Source organism: Pantherophis guttatus, chromosome 1 (genome assembly GCF_059756535.1).
Source record: "Pantherophis guttatus breed Tessera chromosome 1, ASM5975653v1, whole genome shotgun sequence".
NCBI lineage: Eukaryota > Metazoa > Chordata > Lepidosauria > Squamata > Colubridae > Pantherophis > Pantherophis guttatus.
Genome location: NC_142063.1, coordinates 202,433,250 through 202,439,834, shown reverse-complemented (window position 1 = coordinate 202,439,834; position 6,585 = coordinate 202,433,250).

The following is a 6,585-nucleotide window of genomic DNA, read 5'->3' as shown; positions in this document are numbered from 1 at the left end:
TGACACATCTATTGTGGCACATGTGTGGATGGATACATATACTTATTCTTCCATGTGCAACAAATGAAGTGCATAATAGACTTGTGCAAGGCAACTTGGATTCATTCAGGGAATGAATTTGCATCACAGAGATAAGGTATTCTTTTTTTAATGAAGCAAGGAAGCAATGCAGTGTTCCTTAATGAACATTATTACATCTGCTTCTGCTTTCATACAACACTAGGAAGGTTTCGTAGCAGCCTTTTATTGTTGTTGGTTCCCCTGGCATTGTTAAAAGGCAATCCAGCCAGGGCTATTGTTATTTCAATTGCCTTTCTTCAGGGAAATCCATAATATTTGCAAATATGATACAATCCAGTCACTCTTAAAAGCATACACTAGATGTAGGATCTTGAGCGGATCCAAGGTAGAACATTGGGCTCTTTGGCTTCCCTTTTGGAAGCTCATCACTGCCCCATCATTCTGTCACACACTACCATAGAGACAGAAGAACAGGACTCCTCAATTTAACTCAAAATTCCATCAGTAAAAATGTACAGATGGTTACTGGAATAGTAAGCATCCTATTTCTTTAGTGCGTTGTTCAAAAATCTTGTATAGTATTTCAGCTCCATTCTATGACAGATGTATACTGGAATTGGGGAATCTGATGAAAACTTGTCAACGATTAGAAAGACAACCTGAATCTTGTGTATCTGTTCAGTATTTCATTTTTTTTAACTGCTTAATGCATAACCATCAAAGTTTGATGCTTTAAAGTTTTTAATCTGATAAAATGCTGGAATTCGATGTTTCATGTTAGCCAATGGAGATTCAGCACATAGATACATGATTGGAATATTTGTTTCTCCGTTATCTGTTTTACACTGTGTAATATTAACAGTAAGAAACAGCAACTTTGCATTGTTTAAATGAGTGCTCCTTTTCCTCTGTCAGGATTTAGCTGCATGTTTACCTCAAAGTTGAGCAACTTGTGGTTTGTCAGGTGTTTGTTCCAACTCTCAGCAGAGTTTGGACCAGTATCACCCTTATGGGGATATTGGGAATTGCAGCTTAGCATTTGGAAGGCCACACATTGGCCTGCTTATGACTTACCTATATGAATATGCATGTCCTAAATGTGCATGTTCTGATTGAAAAAAGTTAATGGAGTAACCCGACTATGGTTTTGCCAATGAAGAAAGTTGGCTTGATGGTCAATTCCTTGGAAATGCTAAAGTCTTTTTAATGGCAATTGACCACTAAATATTGCTTGAACACTATGCTTGGTAATCCTGATTCTGCTTGAACATTATACGGATGAATGAAAGTCAGGATGTGGTATTGTTTAATAGTTGAAGTATTCAAAATTGAAAGTGGATCAGACCTGGAAAGAACTACAAATAAATCAGCAGCTATTACACATTAACCTCATTTATGGGAATGCTATTGTCAATGTACTTTTTGGAAGCATGTTGCTGACTTCTGCTGGAAAGCATGGATATTCCTAGTCCAGGGATCGGCAACCTTAAACCCTCAAAGAGCCACAAAAGTCCTAACCGGAAATCCCTGTTCAATTCTGCAGCTGACAAAGTCCGGTTCCCCCACCATAGAGTCTCCTCCTAGTGCAGTGTCCTTTTTCCTCAACCTGTCCTAACCAAAAGCCCTATCAATTGTGGAGCCGACCGGAAAACCCTCCCCTTGCCATAGAGTCTCCTCCTGGCACGCCATGCTTCTCCCCCTCCCTAACTGGAAGCTCCTCTCAAAATTGTGGCACCGACCAGCGACAGGGAGCCACAGCAGAGAGATGAAAGAGCCACATGTGGCTCCAGAGCTGATCCCTGTCCTAGTCCCAAAGTATTCTCCCCAGGGCTCTGGGAGAATCAAGGAATTCAACATGACAGTTTACTCATGATTACAGCGAAATTGTAAGATCTTCATTTGGTTTAAAAGAGAGAAGTCTGTAATAAGATGTTAAATGAAATGTATTTATTAATGGGTTCCACACTGATTTTTCACATTGAGAAAGGTTTTTAAGGTATCTCATTTGAAGCCCATTAGATTAGATGAATCTTAAATGTGATGATACAACAGTTATGTGCCCTCAAGTTGGTGTCAATTTTTAATGACCTTATAGATTTTCTCCATGATGATCTGTCCTTTATCTTCTTATAAAATCTTATATAAATTCATGCTACATCAATTAGCCTTGGTAGCTAAATTGAAACTGGGTAAGTGATGCCATCTTAACTAAAAATTCCTACAGCATGTAGCTTATTTATATCTTCGCAATTTAATTTGAAAGCAGATTTTTTTTTCTGTTTAAAAATAAATCAAAAGGGTTAGGACAAAGAGATTTTGGGGCAGAAGCTGGAGATATATTCAGGTGAAGAGTATCATATGTCTTGTTTGAGAGTTACTGAAAAGCAGTATTATTTGGATATTGTTGGGAATACAAAACTGAACAAGACACTAGCAAGAAACAGTTATATTTATGATAAGTATTAATGGAACGGGTAACACACCCTATAAAAGATCCAGTTCTAGAGCCAAACACCTTAGACTATTCTGGTTATGGTCTTTCCAGGATCAAGTGTTGGAAAGCTGATGGTGGAAATCAGGATCCTGAATGAGCTTCACGTGTGATCTGATATAGCAATAGCACTTAGACTTATATACCACTTCATAGTGCTTTACAAACCTCCCTAAGCGGTTTACAGAGTTGGCATATAGTTCTCATTTTACTAATTCAGTGACTACAGGTAATTCTCAATTTACAGTCACAATTGAGCCCAAAATTTATGTTGCTAAGCAAGACAGTTGTTTAAGTAAGTTTTGCCCCATTTTATGACCTTTCTTGCCACAGTTATTGCGTCATTGCAGTTGTTAAGTTAGTAACACAGTTGTAAAGTGAATCTGGATTTCCCATTGACTTTGGTTGTCAGAAGGTTGCAAAGGGTGGTCACATGATCCCGAGACAGTGTAATTGTCATAAATATGAATCAGCTGCCAAGCATTTTAATTTTGATCACATGACCCTGAGGATACTGCAATGGTCGTAATTGTGAAAAGCAGTCATAAGTCACTTTTTTCAATGCTAGTGTAACTTCAAACAGTCATACCCGAAAAGTTGTAAGTCGAGAACTAATAGTTTTCGCCAATCAAATCCTGTATGTTTAATGATGTAATCAGAAGAAATATTACAGAACGGCTGAAAATTCAATAACTGATCTTCCTAGCCATCACATCATAAAGTAATCATCTAGTTTGGGTTCTCATAATGTCCATGGCTGACTTCCGGTTGACGTCACAGCGAGAACGGCTTGGAAAATAGAGGGCTCTACCGAGCCCTGCGAAATCCAGTCGATAACCGCTGTCGGGAGGCCCTACGGGGTTAAAGCCACCTTGTAGGAGCGGCGAAGGAGAAGCGCTTTGTGGACCACAAGAAACTCACAATTTCCTTGTTAGGTCTGAAGCAAGCTCTCCCGAACAGCAGCAGGGATGATGGCCGTTTTTGGCAGTCACAAGCTGAGACAACCGGGACAATAAGATTTGTGCTGGAGCAGTCCGAGGACAGAGCATTGAAACTGGGTGAGATAACTTCCAGCTCTTACTCCAAAGATTTAATTTTAGTATAAGAATTTTAAAAGATAATCTCCAAGCGTTAAGGAAGCAGCAATTAGACACACGGAGAAGATTGAAGACTGAAAATTAAGAGGTGAAAAAAATGTCCAAGGGAAGCTTTAAAATACAGAAAGCCGGGGAAAAAGCTTAAACAATTTGAAAGGTGATTTTTGGGAGAAACTGTCTTGCTTATTTTTAAATCCCCTGGACTTATTGGATAATCAACTGTTTTTGACATACTATTTAATGTTGGACTTGGGAGCAGGAGAGCCAACTACTGGAAGAAGAGGAGCACCACAGTGTCAGGACTCTTAGTAAAAGTGATACTAATACACATAAAGTCTAATACACAGAACAGAAGAAAGTAAATAACACCTTGAAGGCAGCCTGACCTTTAGAATAGAGTCAAGGTCAGGCCCCCTTCCAGCTGTTATTTACTTTCTTCTATTCTGTATATTAGACTAGAAGATGATTTGGATATTTTGAAAATACCTATTGAGTTTCTTTTTTCTCTTGAAGATTTCTAAGATGAACTAAATTGCAAATAACTAAACTTTATTGAAACTGGCTATTGGATTATGGACTTGAAAGTTTGGAGGAACCAAGTGGATTAATTTTGATTTGGATTATTAAGGCTATTTGACAGAACATTCTACGTGGCAAAAGAAGAAAGGTGACAGAAGAAAAGAGAAAAGAAAAGTTAAATAAGACTTTAAAATTTGGAGAATTGGGAAGATATGCAATTAGAAAAACACAAGGCTATAAACCACTAAAGAATTTTAAAGATTATAAACCTAGGGGATTTGGAGGCATAACTATGGGATTGATAGAATTTTATTAAATTGGAGTTTTTAAATATTGAGATGTTGGAACCAAAGAAGTATACTGAATAATCTTTATTAAATTGTTACAAAATGGATCTACAGGGGATTATAGAGGCAAATAAAGAAATAATTTTGATGCTCAAAAACATACATGAAACTATAAAGAACAATAAGGAGACAAGGGGATTGTCCAAAGATAAAGAAATGAGTGTAGAAACCACTCAACAATTGGGAGAAAAAGATGAACATGATATTCAGAAAATAGATGAGAAATTAGAATTAATTAGCAATGGAAGGAAAAAATCACAACCAGATGCAAGAAGAGAAAGATAATGAAGAGAAAGGATTAATAAGTAGAAATCAATCAGATAACTCCTTCAAAGCTTATAATAGAATAGAGGGGGAGAAAGAAAAATCTCTATTAAAAAAAGAGTCTTACTGGTGGGTGTTTAAATAATACAGCAGAAAGAGACAAAGGGCAACCCAAAGGTTCAGTAGGTATAAAAATATCAGAAAGAGTTATAAGACTCCAAGAGGGACAAATAAAAGGGTGATTAAAAAGTCAATAAATGATGGAGCTGCAAAAAGGTTAAGAGAAGATGGATAATGATAAAATATATTAATAAAAAGAAAAAATAGAAAATACAAATAAGGAAAATAGTAGCATACATATTAACAATATATCTATTATAATTAAAAATAAACTAAGTTTAGTAGGTGGAAGTTTAGGATTAGGTAATCTGATTGTATTATTAATATTAATAGTGTGTTAAAGTATATTGTGAACTTAAACTTTTAAGGATTAGAAATTGTGGGAATTCTGAGATATATTCCCGGGACTGATTAAATTTTGTCAATATTTGGCCTTATTAGTAGTCCTAGACATTTGGGATATTGAAATTATAGTGGAATAATGAGTAATTTTCAAAATAATTCCATAAATATTAGTAATTTAGTAGAGGATAACAAATACATGGCGCTGATGGAAGAAATATCCTTCTGGGTTCAGCTCCAAGTGGGGAAAAAGACACTGGAAACATGGAGACTGCTTGGAAAGATGGTTTAATGGTGGACAGGATCACATGGTTTGAGTTCCTGAACAGAAAAATGGGATGAGATATAGCGAGTCCCCGGGTTTTATGCTCTCTCTGGCTTTGAACTTTCTGCCCCCCCCCAAAGAGTATGCTGATTGGTTGTCAGACTCCCAGGGGGTGGGGGTCTTAGCTAGCCTTGCTGGCTGATGTAATCTTCCCAGGTGCCATGTGGTGAGTTTCTGTTGCAGATGGATCCTATTGTCAAAGATTGAGTTTCTGCCTCTGGCCCATTAACAAAGGGGGGAGGCAGGAAGGTGGGAGTTGCTTTGTCTTTAAAACATGTTCCTCCATTTCTCAACCAGGGAAACATAATATTCTGCCTTTTTAATATTTCCTAAAATATTTCATTCTTCTAGGAACGGGGTGGGTGCTAACTTCCTACTGCGCAAAGAAATGTTATGTTTAAATGAATTAATGGAAAAAATGATAAAGAATTATAAAGAGAGAATGGTATTGTTGAAGTTGGAAGATCAGGACTAGGCATACTTATTTGTATTATTACTGTTAGCATTGTTTAAAAAAGATTTGACCAAGTCAATACAATACAACAGGGGATTGCTTAACGCATTGTAAGCCGCCCTGAGTCTTCGGAGAAGGGCGGCATATAAATCAAATTAAAAAAAAAAAAATTAGCATCCCCATTACCTGGACATCCCTTCCGTGAACTGAAATGAGTAGCGGCTGTTCCTCCTTTAACCAAGGGCTAAGAGATCCGGGCGGCAAGCCTCCAATCACCAGGATTTTGCTGCTATTAAGTCCTAGTACATATTTTTATACCCCAAATCTGGTGTCCTGGTTTAATTTGTTGTAAAACTTAAAAAGGGAAAACTTACAAGTTGGAACGTGCCAACACCTAAGTTCTTATGTTTGCCGTCGTTCTTATGTTAAAAGCTAATTCAGAATGTCTATAGCTGCAAAGGTACTCTTTGTCAATGACAACCCCCCCCTCCCCCCCGCGCTGTGGAAAGTTTTGACTCAAAGCTTCGCACATTCCCAAAAAAGGTGTGCGCGTTCCCTTTAAAGAACACGCACTCGGGCGCGAATAACGTCGCGGAGGTAGATCA